Source organism: Lithobates pipiens, unplaced genomic scaffold (genome assembly GCF_037356315.1).
Source record: "Lithobates pipiens isolate NorthernLeopardFrog02 unplaced genomic scaffold, aLitPip1_a1.2 Scaffold_13, whole genome shotgun sequence".
Lineage (NCBI taxonomy): Eukaryota > Metazoa > Chordata > Amphibia > Anura > Ranidae > Lithobates > Lithobates pipiens.
Genome location: NW_027507718.1, coordinates 72,978,849 through 72,996,616, shown reverse-complemented (window position 1 = coordinate 72,996,616; position 17,768 = coordinate 72,978,849). Strand labels below are relative to the sequence as shown.

At 42.3% G+C, this 17,768-nt stretch overlaps 1 protein-coding gene across 2 annotated transcripts in view; it reads left to right on the top strand.

Moving 5' to 3' along the window:
• Positions 1–17,768, top strand: part of FOCAD (focadhesin) — a 346,212-nt gene that overhangs the window by 261,694 nt on the left and 66,750 nt on the right. The window lies entirely within an intron of this gene.

Here is a 17,768-nt window from a genome sequence, read left to right as displayed (position 1 = left end):
TCAGGTGTACACAACCTAGCGGCTCCAGTCTTATTTCAGTTTTTACTAAAACCATAATTTTATCTTTAGCCTTTGGGTGGCCGTTATATTATGTTATTTCATACAAATTACAACACCGCAGTTATTAACTTATTGACTTGGGTAAGAGACCAGCCTTTTCAATTTACATGCATCTTATTGTACTGCAAAGGTTTTTTTTTGTTTTTTTTTATACTCAGCATTATCTATGCTTTTAGAATTTAGACTACCCCTTTAACGCCTAATTTGATGCTTTGCCAGTCTGTGAAGTGTGGTTTGCAGAAAATGAGTTGGCAGCTTTCCACTAGGCTCTGGTGGGAGAACGTAGAAGCAGATGGCTTATTTCCTATAGGGGGTTAATTCATTTTAATGAACAATACCCAGACATAAATAACAAGGAAGACAAGTCCCAGGGCTCTCTGGTTAAAAAACATCAAGACACTAAGCACCAAGAGGTTCATATTTCCTACAATCAAAGAGTATACTTATTATAGTGCTGGGCTGGATTTCATTCAACACAATTTTACAATTATGATAATATTTAATCCAGAAAGCCTCAGTGGTAATTTCCTGATCCTCTTCCTAGTGATTATTTCCTCAAATTATAATCATGTCGTTTGTTCTTCCTACATGTTGTTAATTTTAAAGAATTTGAAAATTGAAAATAAATACATTCCTTATTTAATACTATGATCAGTGAGCTGTCACACATAACCAAACTATCAGAAGCATACGTGTCTGTGCTGCCAAGGGAAAAGGTTATTAGCCAGTCTGAAATTTTTCCCCTGATAACTTGTTCACCCAAGATAACAGTGAGACACAGTTGGTCTCTGTATTAAACATAGGCATGTGCATTTAAGGGAAATAAGCATGTGTATTGGGGGAAAACTTTGACCAATGTTGAGTATCAATGGATAACAATTACAAGAAATAAGTGGCACAGCTTGACTGAGGGTTTTCAAAATGACATTACTGACTATTAGCCAATTATGTGAGACTCTGCTTCATGAATATGGACTGATGGGAAAGTGGACAGAGATGACTTCATTAGTGTGTACTACTCCCTCATAGGCAATGTAGTTGGCTGGGTGTGTGTTTTGTCCAAAGTTATTGACCAAGCTGTATTTCTGTTGTAGAGATTGAGGGTCCTAATATGTTGGCAGGAGTGCTTGCATTACAAAATTGGCTGCACAGATTTACAGATTCGTTAGCAGGTTAAACAGTTAATTTACAGTATTTATTTGACATATATTTAGCTGCTTGCTTGAAGTTTAGCTGAACTCCTGGAAAATGGCTAAATGTATAGTAGAAATACATAAATAGGATCATTTTTAATTGTCAAAAGATTTGTCTCTGTAGTTGCAAAATTTACACAGTTCTGAAGCACAGTACTGCCAGTCTAGAAACATGACTTTAAGCAATAAAACTACAGTTAAAGGGTAACTCCACTTTGTAAACCCTATTTGACTAGGCTTTTAAGCCATGATATCAAAATAATCAGCTTTGTAAATAACTCCCTTACTTATATTTCCTACTAATATATTACCACTTGCTGTCACTGTATATAAATAGAGGGGACTTCAAGTAGTTAAAACAAGCTCAATGCTACAGCCATGATCTTGGTGCCTTTTTTAAAAAATAGCAATTGGCTTCTCTGTAAAAATGATCTGGGCAACTTTAGAGCCACCCAATCACTTTTAAGGTACTGAGAATTGGGTTCCCCCTGACGATGATTGCGTTGGTTCCCAAGCTCTCCCGTTTCTCCAGAGAGCTATGGGGCACTGTAATGTGCTTCAGGATGGCAAGTGGGAGGAGCTCTGGGAACAGCCATTCTTCAATCTCCTCGGCAATGAATGAAGGCATAAGCAGAACAAGCATTTTGTCACTTCTGGTTTCAGCTCCTTGGCATCTGTAGAAGCTGAAGGCAGAGGGGACCAATAGACCTCTGATCTCTCTATAAAGAGGACCCACCCTTGGTATCACATAGGGGGCTTGTTAAAAGCAACCCAGTCACCCCAACCCAGTCACCCTGCACAGACATGCAAATGTATTCATGGACCACGTACGTGTGTGTAATCAGCGATTGCTCCACACATATAAGGTATCACCACAAAGATGAGATTGAGAGCAGTAATTTTAGGTTCATCACTTGCTGTCAACTGTAAATTGATAATCTATAAAGGTGTGTCGTCTATGGACTATTTTGGCTGCTGTAGTCTTTCACCATTTCAGATCCATGCAATTTTAAGGCTTGAAATGCCTGTTGTCTTTTTACTTAACACAACCCAATCTTTGATATTTTACCAAACTTTGGTATTGTATTTTATTTGTATGCATTGAAATTCCTATTAGTTTATTTTTATTAAAATATGCATTTTAATAAACAGTTGTGAAAATATTGTGCAACATAAAAAATGCAAATACTATTTTATTCCACAGGTCCTCTACTTTAACAAATACAACTGTTTGGGGGTTTTAAGTAATTTTCTAGCAAGCAATGCAGATTCTAACGTATGAAAAAATTGCCCTGGAACTCAAGTGGTTAAGGGACACAGAATTTGAAGGAATTCTGGGACAAATGTGTTATATTGATGCATACAGGAGACTGGACACTGGCAAACAAAAAAGATGTTAGCCAAATATAGCCCCTCCCGCTCCATCATGCTTCAGTTTCTTGCTAGTGTCTTAGAAGAATGGATGTCTTTTCTTCTCAGAGAAAAGCAGACCCTTTTTGCTAGACGTTTTTTTAGTTTACATCAAGATTTTCTTTCTTCACTCGAGACTCTTAAATAACTCCAGAGCCATGAGAGCTCCTTTTGTGGTTTTTCAGATCGGCTGATCCTTTGCATAGACCTAGAGGTCAGAGCTGGAACATGCCACGATAAAGATGCTGGGCCTGACTGCCTGTTATTCAGGCACTAGGTTCTACACTCTCCAGAGACACAGGGGTCTATTCATAAAAAAAACATTGCAGGGTGAATATCTCAACAAAACTCAAAATATTTCATCCCGTTGACGTCACAGAGGAACATGGCGCTGTGGGACCCAGCAGCAGCTGCAGAGAAGAGGATCCCAGCAAAACAATGTTGGTTTCAATGTGGGGGTGAGTATCTCAGCTGCGGCCATCTCACCATCAGGTAAAAGGTTAAGAAGAATGAAAAATGATAGGTGGCAGGATTAAACTCCTCTTTAGGTAAACTGACATTTCATACATATTACAAATTACATATCATTTTTTTCAATAAATGGACCCTATAGTGTACTGTGCTACTCTTAGAATGCTTTACATATCTAGAGTTGTGATTCACCCATTGACGTAATTCTGTAAGTCCCTAAAGACTCTCTGGAAAGTATGCCCACCTGAGGTGAGGAGACTGTCTGGGATGTGATGTGCTTCCCTGGGTCCTGCATTTGCACTCTCTAGTATGTATTTGCTATGTTTGCTGTTACAGGTCATATTCCAGACCAAGACTGCAGTAAACTATTGGGGCTTATTCTCCTTTCCACAGAACTGGTATGTCTTCCATTCCCCTATTACTTCCCCAGTTAAGGGTTAATGCTTGGAAAACAGTGCTTGGGACTCTTCATTGTGTTGCAGACAATCTCTGGTACAGGGCTGTGACTGTTTTTAACACCTGTCACATGCCCTCTGTTTTTATACAGCACCACTCTCTTTTGCACGAATGCCCAGCCCAATTCCATCTATCAGTCTGTTGAACCTCATTATTGACCCAGAATGTATATGTCTAGATCTGTGACTGAATTATCTAAGGTTACCACTGTGGGATCTCTTAACAGTACTAAACTTATCAAAACCTTCCCAGTACACTCACTACAACCTGTTTTTTATGTGAGAGGTTAATTCCAGACAAGCTTTCTTTTGTTTTCTCTTTCCCAAACATTTTGTACAAATATACTCTATGCAGGAAGCATCTAGGATGCCTTTTAGCCTTTTGTGACCATTTGGACTGAAATATCCAGCAAACTATACAGGAAGTCAGGTCTTCTTTTTCTTTATCCTACATCATAGGACACAGAGTCTCAAGTAATTACTTGGTGGTTATGGGCCTACCTTCAGGTGTTGACACTGGTATAACCAATACAGGAAGTTGACTCCCCTATATAACCCCTCCTCCTTCCAGGAGCACTCCGTTTTTCGCCAGTGTCTAAGGTGTTGGTCACGAGTGAAGATGTGCTCTGCGGAGCTCCAGGAGGGATCCATGCTGGATTTAAAGAAACCTCCACAATCAGATCCATCCTCACCACTGAGGCCATAGGATGGTACCTGGACCTCAATGCAAGAATGAGGTTTTGCCTGTAATGCTTCTCTTTGAGAGCTGGACCCTAGGAACCAGGACGGTTTTTGGTCTTGCTACATTTCCTAAAGTTGTCCTGAGGGGTGCTATACAAGGCCCAAAGTAGCGGAACCCCTTTTAAAAGGGCCCCAGTCTTTGAGCGTGTTTAAATGCAGCCCACCGTGATGGGTGGAAGTTGGATCTGTCTGTTAAATCAGCAGTATCCTGCAGCAAGGACAAGGTAAGGGAAGAAGCTTTGGAGTAACTTACACTACCTATTTTTGTGTCTTAGTGCAGCTCTGTCTCAGAACATGTGTGGTCCCAGCGGCAGAGGGGGTTCTTACTTAAATAGATCTTGTGGGATTTGGTAAAAAATATAGCAGTTGCTACACAGAGTTGTGTATAAACTTCTATATGGGCGGTGGCTGATTGGTTGACGCAGCTGCTTTAGCTGCATGGTTTAATTACAACCCAGCATTTCCACTTGGTAACATTGGGAAATGCCCTATGCTTCTGTGGTTTTAAAAAACTATAAATCTGCTGACAGAACCCCCCCCCCCTCCCCCCTTCCCCCTTGTAGAGGTGTATAGTACGTTCACCTTACCTTGTGTTGGCCATTCGGGTCCCTAGCCGGGCCTGAGAACGCAGAGGGGCATGTCCGCAAGGTCACGTGGCGCTGTGTATGGATGTAACGTCCACACACACAGCACTCGCCACATAGCTGAGGGGAAGCGCTGAGGATGCCAATCAGGTTCCACCTGAGGCTTTATATCACAGACACTCTCATTTCAGAAAGACTTTTTAACTGAAGAGAGGCAGTCTGTCACACTAAGAGACACCAGAGCGCTGGGCACGTAAGGGTGTAAACGGGCATTTCCAGACAGGAAACCTATTGTTACTTAGTAGCAAAGAACTGTTATTTTGTGTGTACCTCTGCTTGTGCTTTGCACTATATCTTCAAGACCTACCATGAAGGTACCTAAGGTGTCACCCCCCCAGGCGCTGGGAATCCCGGTTATGCCTCCATACTGTCTTCCTCTTCGGAGAGTTTAGACATGGCAAGCAAGGGTGAGTCATTGGAAGCTAGCGGTGGTGCAACTGCTTCACGCACTTCAGCCCCTGTAGAGGTGACTGAAGATGCATTTTCCTCTGCCTTGCAAGGCTTAGAAGGAAAATTAGCGGCTTTAATTGCATCCTCCATCCAGTGTATAGGAAGCGTCCTAGATCCCCCTCCCCACCTTAGACTCTTTACAGTCATTGGAGTTTCCAAGAGAATTATGGGGACAGGATGGGGTATTGCCCTCAGATGATCGGGAGGAAAGACGTGATTATTTCTCTGCGGAGGAAACAATACTTGAAGTTCCCAAGGATCCCTACTTTACAATCTTAAGTACAGAGGCTTGCAAAGATGGTTCGCTCTACTTGCATGCTACTCATAACAGAGTTAGCTGAAGGGCTGGTCTCTTCCTTAAGTTCTTTGAAGCCTTTACAGCCTTTGCATGCGTTTCCCGTCCACGCATTACTCAAAAAGCTTATTTATACTGAATGGGATCATCCGGATAAGCATTTTTTCCCTTCCAAAGAGACTTGCAAAGCTCTATCCTATGGAAGAAAGATTCACTAAAAGATGGAAAGTTCCAGCAGTTGACGCTGCGATTTCCAATGTGAAAAAAAAAAAATATATATATGTATATGTATATATATGTATATGTATATATATATATATATGTGTATATATATATATATATATATATATATATATATATTTTTTTTTTTTTTTACTTTTACCCAGTTGACAATGCGCTTATACTTAAAGATCCAACAGATAAGAAGTTGGAAGGTCTGTTCAAATCCTTTTTTCCTTAGCAGGGACTGTTGCTCAGCCTGCAATTGCAGCTATAGGCATCTGTCAGTCCTTAAAGGACCAGCTTACAGATGCTCCCAGATGAGCTTCCTGCACAACAAGCACAGGAACTGGCCGAGCTACCTAAAGCATTATGCTTTGCTGTAGATGCTATGAAGGATTCTATTCACCAGGCATCAGGTCTTGCGTTTGTACTTGTACATCTATGAAGGACCCTTTGGTCAGCTGAGGCGCCTTGTAAGAACCTTCTAACTAGTTTCCCCTTTAAGGGAGAACAATTATTTGACGATAGTTTGGATAAATACATTCAAACAATTTCCAGCGGGAATAGTACTCTTTTGCCAGTCAAAAGAAAATATAACCGTCTTTCATTTAAACTGTTTGGCCTCTGCCATCAGACCAGGCATAAAGGAAGACCTGGGGCTACAAGTCTGCAAAGCAGAATACAAGACCTCCTTATGAAGAGGCATCTCACCTCACCAAGGTGGGGGGGAAGACTTCTGATGTACTCAGAAGTCTGGCAAAGGAAGATTCAGGACAAATGTACTCTTTCCACAGTGTCTCTAGGATACAAGCTAGAGCTTTGAGAGTTTCCACCATCTCGTTTCCTGAGATCAAACGTTCCCAAGGATCCAGGGAAAAGGCAATCCCTGTTGCAAGCATTATTGGCCCAAGGGGTGATCAGACAGATTCCCAAACAAGAGCAAGGTTTGAGGTTTTACTCAAACCTAATTACGGTGCCAAAGCCAAATGGGGATATCAGACCAAGTCTAGATCTACGTAATCTAAATTGGTTCCTGAAAATCCACTCCATTTGCATGGAGTCAATCAAGTCAGTCGTTTCCATCCTGCAAGGAGAAAAACTTCTGGCGTCCATCGACATCAAGAAGCATTTTCAGTTAATAGTCTTGCCCTTCGGGCTTGCTACAGCACCTCGGGTATTCACTAAGGTATTAGCCCCACCTCTAGTCAGGTTAAGAGCACAGGGCATAACTGTCTTGGCTTACTTAGACGATCTATTGTTAATAGACCAGTCAGTGGCTTGCTTGAAGCAAGGCGTAGCCATCACAAGCAGTTACCTGGAAGGTTTGGGTTGGGTTCTCAACCTAAAGAAATCCTCCTTAAAGCCACTAAGAAGGCTGGAGTATCTGGGTCTGATCATAGACACAGCCCAGAAAAGGGATGTTCTTGCCTCCTGCAAGGATCAGCCCAATACAGGAGCTGGTGAGGATGATCAGGTCGAAGAGAAATCCTTCAATTCGCCTTTGCATGAGGTTGTTAGGGAAGATGTTGGCTTCATTCAAAGCAGTTCCCTATGCTCAATTCCATTCGAAACTGAAAGCAGTATTCTGTCTGCTTGGAACAAAACGATTCAAGCTATGGACTTGCCAATGTGGCTGTCCCCATGAGTGTCCCAAAGCCTCAGTTGGTGGTTACTATCTTGGAACCTCCTGAAGGGAAAGTCCTTCAGATCAATTATCTGGAAGGTAGTAACGACAGATGCCAGCCTTTCAGGCTGGGGAGTAAGAGCCTTGCCCATCAACATCCTTGATGTTGTGTATCTGGCTCTAGAAACCTGGACCTCCCAGGTTAAAGAATTGTCCTGCCAGGATCCAGTCCGACGATGCCACGGCTGAGGCATATATCAATCACAAGGGGTCACCAAGAGTGTCTCAGCTCAGAGAGAGGTGAACCAGATTCTAACTTGGACAGAAGAGAATGTCCCATGCCTATTGGCAGTTTTCATTCCGGGAGTAGAGAATTGGCAGGTGGACTATCTAAGTCGCCAGCAGTTATTCCCAGGAGAATGGTCTCTTCCCCCCAAGGTGTTTCAGGCTGTTTGCCAAAGATGGGGGACTCCGGACATAGACCTTCTAGCGTCCAGATTCAACACTAAGCTAGTCAACTTTGCATCCAGGACAGGGGACCCACTCGCATACGGAACAGATGCGTTGGCGACCCCGTAAGTTTTTACTGATCTATGCACTTTTCCCAGATTCAGTTGCTACCTCAAGTTCTTTGCAGGATCAAGCTGGAAAGAAAATCGTTAATACTGGTAGCACCAGCATGGCCCAGAAGGTCATGGTATGCAGAGATCGTAAGGATGGCAGTGGAGGGTCCAGGGCTCTTCCCACTAAGGCCAGACCTGCTATCTCAGGGGCCGATATTCCATTCTACTTTACGAACGCCAAATCTAACGGCTTGGCTATTGAGACCCACATTCTGAATAAACGTGGTCTTTCCAGGTCAGTTATCTCTACTTTGATTAATGCTAGGAAGCCAGCTTCTAGAGCTATATATTATAGAGCCTGGAAAGCTTGTGTTTCCTGGTGTGAGTCCAAGGGTTGGTACCCTCAGAGATATGTCATAGGCAGAATTCTTACCTTTCTACAATTAAGCGTAGAGATGAAGTTGGCCCTGAGTACTATTAAGGGCCAAGTCTCAGCCTTATCAATTTTTATTTCAAAGACTGCTTGCCTTGCATTCTTTAGTCCAGGGTTTCATGCAAGGAGGGCTGCAGATTAATCCGCCAGTTAAATCACTCTTAAGCCCTTGGGACTTAAATTTAGTTTTGTCAGTGTTACAAAAACAGCCATTCGAACCGTTGTAGCATGTTCCCTTAGTGCTTCTGACTAGCAAACTGATATTTTCGTTTGCTATATCCTCAGCAAGGAGGATTTCAGAATTGGCTGCTCTTTCTTGTAAGGAGTCATATTTGATTATTCATGAGGACAGAGTGGTGTTACGCCTTCATCCAGGTTTTTTGCCAAAAGTGGTTTCACGCTTTCATCTGAATGAAGATATTGTCCTGCCAGGGTTTTTTCCCCAAGACCTTGTTCCAGGGAAGAAAGGTCACTACATTGTCTTGATGTAGTGAGAGCAGTGAAAATGTATTTAAGAAAACTGCTCCGATTCGTAAGACTGATGTCTTATTTCTTCTGCCAGAGGGTCCTAAGAAGTGACAGGCAGCGTCAAAATCCACTGTTGCTAAGTGCATTTGGCAAGTTATAATTCAAACTTATGATTTAAAGGGAAAGATTCCCCCTTTTCAAGTTAAGGCGCACTCTACCAGAGCGGTTGGTGCTTCTTGGGCAGTGCATCACCAGGCCTCCCAGTCTCAAATCTGCAAGGCCGCGACTTGGCCTTCAGTACATACATTTGCAAAATTGTATCAAGTGCATGCAAGATGGAATGAGGATATCGCCTTCGGGTGCAGTGTGCTGCAGGTAGCAGTATAAGTCCTCAGGTCTGGGGGTTACCCTACGGGTTGTGTCTCCCTCCCCTCAAGTAGCATTGCTCTGGGACATCCCACCAAGTAATTACTTGAGACTCTGTGTCCTATGATGTACGATAAAGAAAATAGGATTTTTAAAACAGCTTACCTTGGAGTACATCTTGGGACACAGAGCTCCCGACCCTCTGTTTTATGGGGTGATAGTATATTTACTTATATCGCTTGGCTACAAAAACTGAGTGCTCCTGGAAGGAGGAGGGGTTATATAGGGGAGTCAACTTCCTGTATTGGTTATACCAGTGTCAACACCTGAAGGTAGGCCCATAACCACCAAGTAATTACTTGAGACTTTGTGTCCTATGATGTACTCCAAGAAAAGGATTTTACAGGTAAGCTGTTTTAAAAATCCTATTTTTTTTCCACAAGTCTCTGCTTCTATGATTGGACTGTGCCATCCAGGAGCTGGTAACTTTCTTAGAGGCATTTCAGAATGCCCAGTTCCACTCCTAACCATTGCAACTCAACATTCTTGCAGCACTAGACAAGAAAGGTCTCTGCATTTATCGATTTGCCGGACACCCAGGACCAGGTTGACTTGCGAAAGTATTCGGCCCCCTTGAACTTTTCAACCTTTTTCCACATTTCAGGCTTCAAACATAAAGATATAACATTTATATTTTTTGTGAAGAATCACCAACAAGTGGGACACAATTGTAAAGTGGAATGAAATCTATTGGATTTTTGAAACTTTTTTAACCAATAAAAAAAATGAAAAGTGGGGCGTGCAAAATTATTCGGCCCCCTTGCGTTAATACTTTGTAAAGCCACCTTTTGCTGCGATTACAGCTGCAAGTCGCTTGGGGTATGTCTCTATCAGTTTTGCACATCGAGAGACTGAAATTCTTGCCACTGGATGGTTGGGTGGAGAGCGTTTGTGAACAGCAGTTTTCAGCTCTTTCCACAGATTCTCGATTGGATTCAGGTCTGGACTTTGACTTGGCCATTCTAACACCTGGATACGTTTATTTGTGAACCATTCCTTTGTAGATTTTGCTGTATATTTGGGATCATTGTCTTGTTGGAAGATAAATCTCCGTCCCAGTTTCAGGTCTTTTGTAGGCTCCAACAGGTTTTCATCCAGAATGGTCCAGTATTTGGCTGCATCCATTTTCCCCTCAATTTTAACCATCTTCCCTGTCCCTGCTGAAGAAAAGCAGGCCCAAACCATGATGCTGCCACCACCATGTTTGACAGTGGAGATGGTGTGTTGAGGGTGATGAGCTGTGTTGCTTTTACGCCAAACATATCATTTTGCATTGTGGGCAAAAAGTTCGATTTTGTTTTCATCTGACCAGAGCACCTTCTTCCACATGTTTGGTGTGTCTCCCAGGTGGCTTGTGGCAAACTTTAGACGAGACTTTTTATGGATATCTTTGAGAAATGGCTTTCTTCTTGCCACTCTTCCATAAAGGCCAGATTTGTGCAGTGTACGACTGATTGTTGTCCTATGGACAGACTCTCCCACCTCCGCTGTAGTTCTCTGCAGTTCATCCAGAGTGATCATGGGCCTCTTGGCTGCATCTCTGATCAGTCTTCTCCTTGTCTGAGCTGAAAGTTTAGAGGGACGGCCAGGTCTTGGTAGATTTGCAGTGGTCTGATACTCCTTCCATTTCAAAATGATCACTTGCACAGTGCTCCTTGGGATGTTTAAAGCTTGGGAAATCTTTTTGTATCAAAATCCGACTTTAAACTTCTCCACAACAGTATTACGGACCTGCCTGGTGTGTTCCTTGGTCTTCATGATTCTCTCTGCACTTTCAACAGAATCCTGAGACTATCACAGAGCAGGTGCATTTATACAGAGACTTGATTACACACAGGTGGATTCTATTTATCACCATCAGTAATTTAGGACAACATTGGATCATTCAGAGATCCTCGCTGAACTTCTGGAGTGAGTTTGCTGCACTGAAAGTAAAGGGGCCGAATAATTTTGCACGCACCACTTTTCAGTTTTTTATTTGCTAAAAAAGTTTAAATTATCCAATAGATTTCGTTCCACTTCACAATTGTGTTCCACTTGTTGGTGATTCTTCACAAAAAATTTAAATTTTATAGCTTTGTTTGAAGCCTGAAATGTGGCAAAAGGTTGAAAAGTTCAAGGGGGCCGAATACTTTCGCAAGGCACTGTAGCTCACAGATCCAGTCCTGGAGTCAGGGAAATTCTTAATTTATTTGTTTGGCAGATTCTCACAATGGATGCCAGGTTTATAGGCTGGTAAGAAATCCTGGGCACCCTTATGGTCCAGCGGACTTGGCTGCCTGGAGATAGCTTGTTTCCAATCAACATATTGGAACTCTGGGTGATTCAGTTATCCCTTCATAGCTGAACCTCTTGACCGCAAGATCACCTGACCTGGATTTAGTTGGACAATGCTATTAACCTTCAGGAAGGAATCAGAATTGCAGCTGGAATAAAAGCTGACCAGATTCTGGCTTGAGTGAAACTTTCCATTCTGCGGTGCACATTTCAATTTGTGTGGGGAAAAAATTATAAAAATGTCAAATGATTACAGTGTTGCATGACCGAGTAATTGTCATTCAAAGCTGAAAATTGACCTGGTCAGGAAAGGGGTGAAAGTTACTGGTATTAAGGGGTTAAAGACCTCTGTCACAGGTGTGGAATGCTGAAAGTGAACCTACTAGATTCCAATTTCAGCAACAAACTGAGCACATTTGTTTCCAACTAGCCATAACTGTGGATGTTCTGGTGAGACACTGGGATGAGTTTCCTTTCCGTATTCAGGTAATTTTCATTGCACCAAGGTGGCCCAAGCAGATGTGGTACTCGAACCTCATCAGACTTTTGGCAGACTCTCCATGGGCTCTTCCAGAATGCCCAGTTCTGTTGTCCCAAGGACTAGTTTTACACCTACTTTATGGTTGCTGGCTTTAACGGCATGCCTACTAAATCCCAGGCCCTATGCAATAAGGGCCCACTCAATTCCATTATTCCCAAATTCCGAAAGCAAAGAAAATCCATCTCTCATAAGGTCTACTATCCCTCTTGGAAAGTATACTTTACATCAGGAGTGCCAAACTCAATTTCATTGGGGGGTGCATCAGCATTATGGTTGTCCTTGAAGGGCCAGTTGTATCCATAAGACTAGATGTCCAGAGCAGCCCCCTTACATCAGATATAAAGAGACCACCCACCACATCAGAAGTCAGGAGTCTGCCACCCTTCCTTACATCACGGGTACCACTTACCTTGTGCTGCTGCTGGAAAGAAGCTTGGGGTGGAGCTAGAAAGCAGATGGCTCAGGGTCTGGAGGAGGACCAGAGGAACACTGAAGTCTACTGAATGTTGAGACTATGGGAGGCGGAGAGGAGGGAGTGCTGCCACTGAACAGAGAGGCACAGGATCTGTAGGAGGAGTTCTGTCTTCCTCTCTGCCACTGACTGCTAGGAAAGAGGGGGGGGGGGATTTGAGCCTCTCTGTGGCTGCATAGAGAAGCACAGGATCTGGTCGAGGAGTTTTCTTATCCTCTCTGCTTCTGACTGCTGAGACGAGGAGATGAGGGCAACAACAAGGGGTTTGCCGCAGCTGCAGGAGAGATGCGAGGGCCACATGAAATTTCGGCCCCTGGGCCTTGTGTTTGACATGTGCTGTACATCATGCAAGGCAAGGAAATGCTATCCTAGAAAATCTGCTGATGGTACAGGTATCACAAAGTCTATTATGGCAGGCCACTCTCACTCAAAGCTGTTCTCATAGTACTAATATAGCACTAATATTTCTGAGTAGATTTACTTGAGTATAAACTAGGGTCTTACTGTTGCGGGCTGTGGTCCACATACCTGCAGAAGTCGAGGTTATTTCTATTTAAACTGGAAATTCTCTTCTCTGAATTCCTTAGTAAACATCTGCTTGTGAGTTTCTTTACAGTACTATAAATTTGATTCTAGCATATTATAGTAAATACATTTTTTATGAAACCCCGTTTGCTTATTTGAGGCTTATCCCATTTTAATCAGTAGTGAGACTCCAAGTGGAGTGGTAAAATGGTTCTCTTTTAATTGAACTAAATTTGTGCGTCATGCCGCAGTAGCAGACTTCATCAGCAAAAAGTGGAGGGGTCATGGGGGCATCCGAAGCAGACAGGGGATTTCTATTTAAACTGAAAATCTATATCTCTAAACTCCCCAGTGTAAAATAAAATAGCTATACTTGTTAATTTCCCAACCAATGCACACTCCCTATTTATTTGTTGCTTAGGAAGTGAAAAGGTTAATTGCCACAATAACTATCACTCTAAACTCTCAATTAATTTTCCTCTTCATAAAACAGATTACTACTCCAGATTATTTCATCCCTCTGGAAATAATCCATCTGCCTGGATGCCTCTTCCCATAATAGAGCTGGCCACATGCCAACTAATGTCTCCCCACAACAGCTGCATATTTAAAAAAAAGAAATATCATTTTTTTTTTTTTTTTAGACGAATCGTTTATTGCCAAATAATGGCTGTTGTGTATTTTATGGTGAATATGGCCAGAAAAAAAATCATGCTTTTTGTGTCACATGGCTGTGATATAGGAAATTTTAATGCAGTTTTCGCCAAGGCCTCAAAATGCTCACTCCAATTAGTATTATATGTCAGTAAGTTTGCATACATTATATTGTCAAAAGTATTGGGACACCTGCCTTTACACACACATGACCTTTAATGGTGTCTTAGTCCATAGGGTTCAATATTGAGTTGGCACACCCTTTGCAACTATAACAGCTACAACTATTACATAATGGGAATATTTGACCATTCATCCAGAAGCGCATTTGTGAGGTCAGACACTGATGTGGACGAGGAGGCCTGGCTCAGTCTCTGCTCTAATTCATCCCAAAGCTGTTCTATCGGGTTGAGGTCAGGACTCTGTGCTTTATCCACCTTTATGCTGTCTAAATATTTCTGGACCAAACTATAACATATAATGACACATATATGGGAGTCTGATAGGGCTGCACACCCCGATACAAATATTTGAAAGAAATGCATAATTCCCCATGGGGCTTTTTAGCAGCATGTATAAGTTAGGATTTTCTTAACATTGGATGGTATTATTATAACCAATAACATTGTGGGGAAACATTCTCTCATGTTTATTTTTCAAAAACCATACCACATGCTATCAATTGATTGATTTTCCTTCCCAGTCCAAGCTGTCTCGCATTGTGTACACCAGAGCTTATATTTTAACTTTCGTATTTAATTCATGTCCAATTGTCTTTGAAAATAGAATTTTTGATTTTTATGAACTTTTTGACTTCTACTTGCTACTAAAAAGCCCCATGGGGAATTCTCCATTTCTTTCAAATATTTCTGGACTATATCACTTTTGAGCCATTGTGGATCTTTTTGAGCTCCCCCATGCTCCTTTGTATACACAGAACTGAAGAAAGTACTTTAATAAATGTGCCCTCTCTTTGTCCCCAGTCACCCACTCCAGATTATTTTGTAAAGAACCTACATGCTCAGACCTGACCTTTTTACCATTAATATATTTGAAGAATGTAACCTCCTTCCATGATGCAGTGTTCAGACTTGGCAGCCAATTGGGAGGACACTCCTAAAAATCAAAGGTGGCTGACTATGAGGATTCAAGTGTGATGAAACACAGTATCAGATCCCTGCCCTTCTCACCAACTTGTGGCAAAGGACTGGACAATCTCGCACAGCTGCATCCTGCACAAAGATTTTCCAGCTTGCAGGACTCAATCTAGGTGCAAGCAGCCTGAGCGTGATTGCCACTGGACTACATAAATTAAGCAATTAACCCTTTAAGCAGCCATCACCCCCTTTTTACAGAGAAGGAGGAAACTCCCAATCTTAGCAATACCAACTATGATTTGAGAATAAACTTCTGTAACACACACTGTCAACACAGGCGATATGTTCAGAAGATTTATGCTATACAGTAGCACTCTTCAAGAGACAGGGATTCTTTTTAGTTTTGCATGAAAAGCGTTGGAGAGAATGTTAACACTGTTCAAAATAGGGTTTGAAAATGAAAAGGTCAGAAATGGTGCAAATAAAATATTTACAGAAAAAAGGTTTTACAAAGAACCAAAGGGACACTAAAACAACAGGGATAAAAAAGGTGTTGAAAAGAAAGAATACTTGCAAATCCTGGTTTTATCAGAGTCCAGGGAATAAGAAAACATGGTACAGTGGCTCTCACAACTCCTGTTAGGTGTTCCTTGGTTTGATGTTAATGAGAGCTAAACTCTGCTGGTATTCCTTTTTTTCTTTGGGATCAAATGGGTGTTGACAGGGGCCATCTGACCAAATAAAGGTCTAAGAGGGATTTCTGGGATGTCACTATGGTTATGACTATGTCCCAGAGACCATTTTCTATAGGTACTCAAATCTCTGAGTACCTACCTGGTACAACCTGCTAACATGAAGATTATTGTCCAGCTTAAATGTAGCGTCAAAATTAATATAGATATGGGAGGTTTCAGTTGCCCAGTTCGCCTAGGAGATGAACTGGGCTGGTTCTCTTCTTTGAATCCTCCTAGGGCAGTGGTGTTTGGAACTCAAAACACTATAAATTAACTAAGGGCGGTAAATATGTCCATATTCTGGCTGTGCTGCTATTATTTCATGAGTTATGAAACCTGCTGACGTTTCAGAGTTATAACTGCTAACCTGTCTGCAGAGATGTGTATTGGCCATTCCCTCCAACCAAGCTATTTACAACCAATATCTGTTCTCTGGATTGCTCAGCTTGTGAGAGTGACAGTTTTATTAGGGTTTCTAGACCTAAATTGTGGATTGGGTAAAGGAAAGGAAAGGTCTGTGTGTCTTTGCATCAGTTAACAGTTTGTGTATTGTAAAAGAAGGAGAGGGGAAAGGAATCCGAGCTGCTGGATCTCTGGTTTTAAAACAGAGAAGCTAATGACAAATATATTTTAATGGCTAATGTTAACAAAATGCCTGCTACACACACTGCTATTCGGGAGCCCAGTACACTTGACCTATACAGCAAGAAGCATGTCTGCTCCTCGATTCCTGCTTCTCCAAAGAATTAGAACATCAGTCAGCTCTTGGGTTATAGTGGCTCTTTCCAAAGACCTGCAAATACCCTCTCATTCAACATGCCTTTTTATGAATATCCCACAGGAGCTTCCCTTATTTAACAATAGCGGAGACAAGCCATAGAGGAGCTGAGAAAAAGGGCCTAAAAGCACTCGGGCTATAGATGGAATCAAGGAAAACTAGCTAAACGCTCAGAGTAGTAGCTGTGCATCTGTGCCAGAGCAAGGTTTTATACTGACACTGTGCCCTTCCTCTAATTCTAGCTCCCGCTCTGCCTTGCAACAGATGACCTATGTGACTAGGGTAAATTTTACTGCAGCTATGTCTGATTTCTGTAGGAAATGGTCTGTCGTCCTTGTGGCAGACACAGCACTATGAAGTGCCTTATGCGCTGTGGCATTAGAAGAATTTTAATTTCTGACCTTTTAGTCCAAACAGGACTATCTCTTACTTTATAATTCCTCCAGCACCGTTCTATGGAAGCAGTAGGTTTAAAGTGCACACCAAACCTCTATGATATCATCTTTATTAACTTCAGCTTTTCTTCATGTAAACACTGACAATTTAGCAGCAGGCAGTGCACGTACAAACATGTGTTGAATAAAGTATAACAAATGGCGGTTATACTGTTCAATCTTGTCATTCTACATAAAATGGTAGATATATTTCTCTCTTCAGTATCTGTACTTTCACTTTAAATACTTTAGACACTTTGTGATCTCTGAGAGGTATATCTGAGGCTTAAAGGGGTTGTAAAGGTAAATGTTTTTTCACCTTAATGCATTCTATGCATTAAGGTGAAAAAACATCTGACACTATCTGCGCACCGAGCCCCCCCGTTTTACTTGCCTCACCCCTCGAAAATCCCGCGCTCGCCCCTGCCGTCCTTCTTCACCACTCAGCCTGGCCGCTGATTGGCTGGAGTGGATGGATGGAAAGCAGCGCAGCCATTGGCTCACGCTGCTGTCAATCACATCCACTGACGGGAGGCGGGGCCGTGTGATACAGCGAGCGGCTATAGCCGCCGGCTGTATCACGGGAGCGCGCCCGCGGATGCTTCTCACCATGCGAGGGAGCTCGCATGAACGTGAGAAGTACCTGCGGGAGGAAGCAGAGACAGCCGCCGAGGGACCCCAGAAGAGCAGCAAAATGAGCTGCACAGTGGAGGTAAGTATAACATGTTTGTTATTTAAAAAAAATAAAATGTAACTTTACAATCCCTTTAAGGAATAGTTTTGCTTGTTTGAACGCTTGCT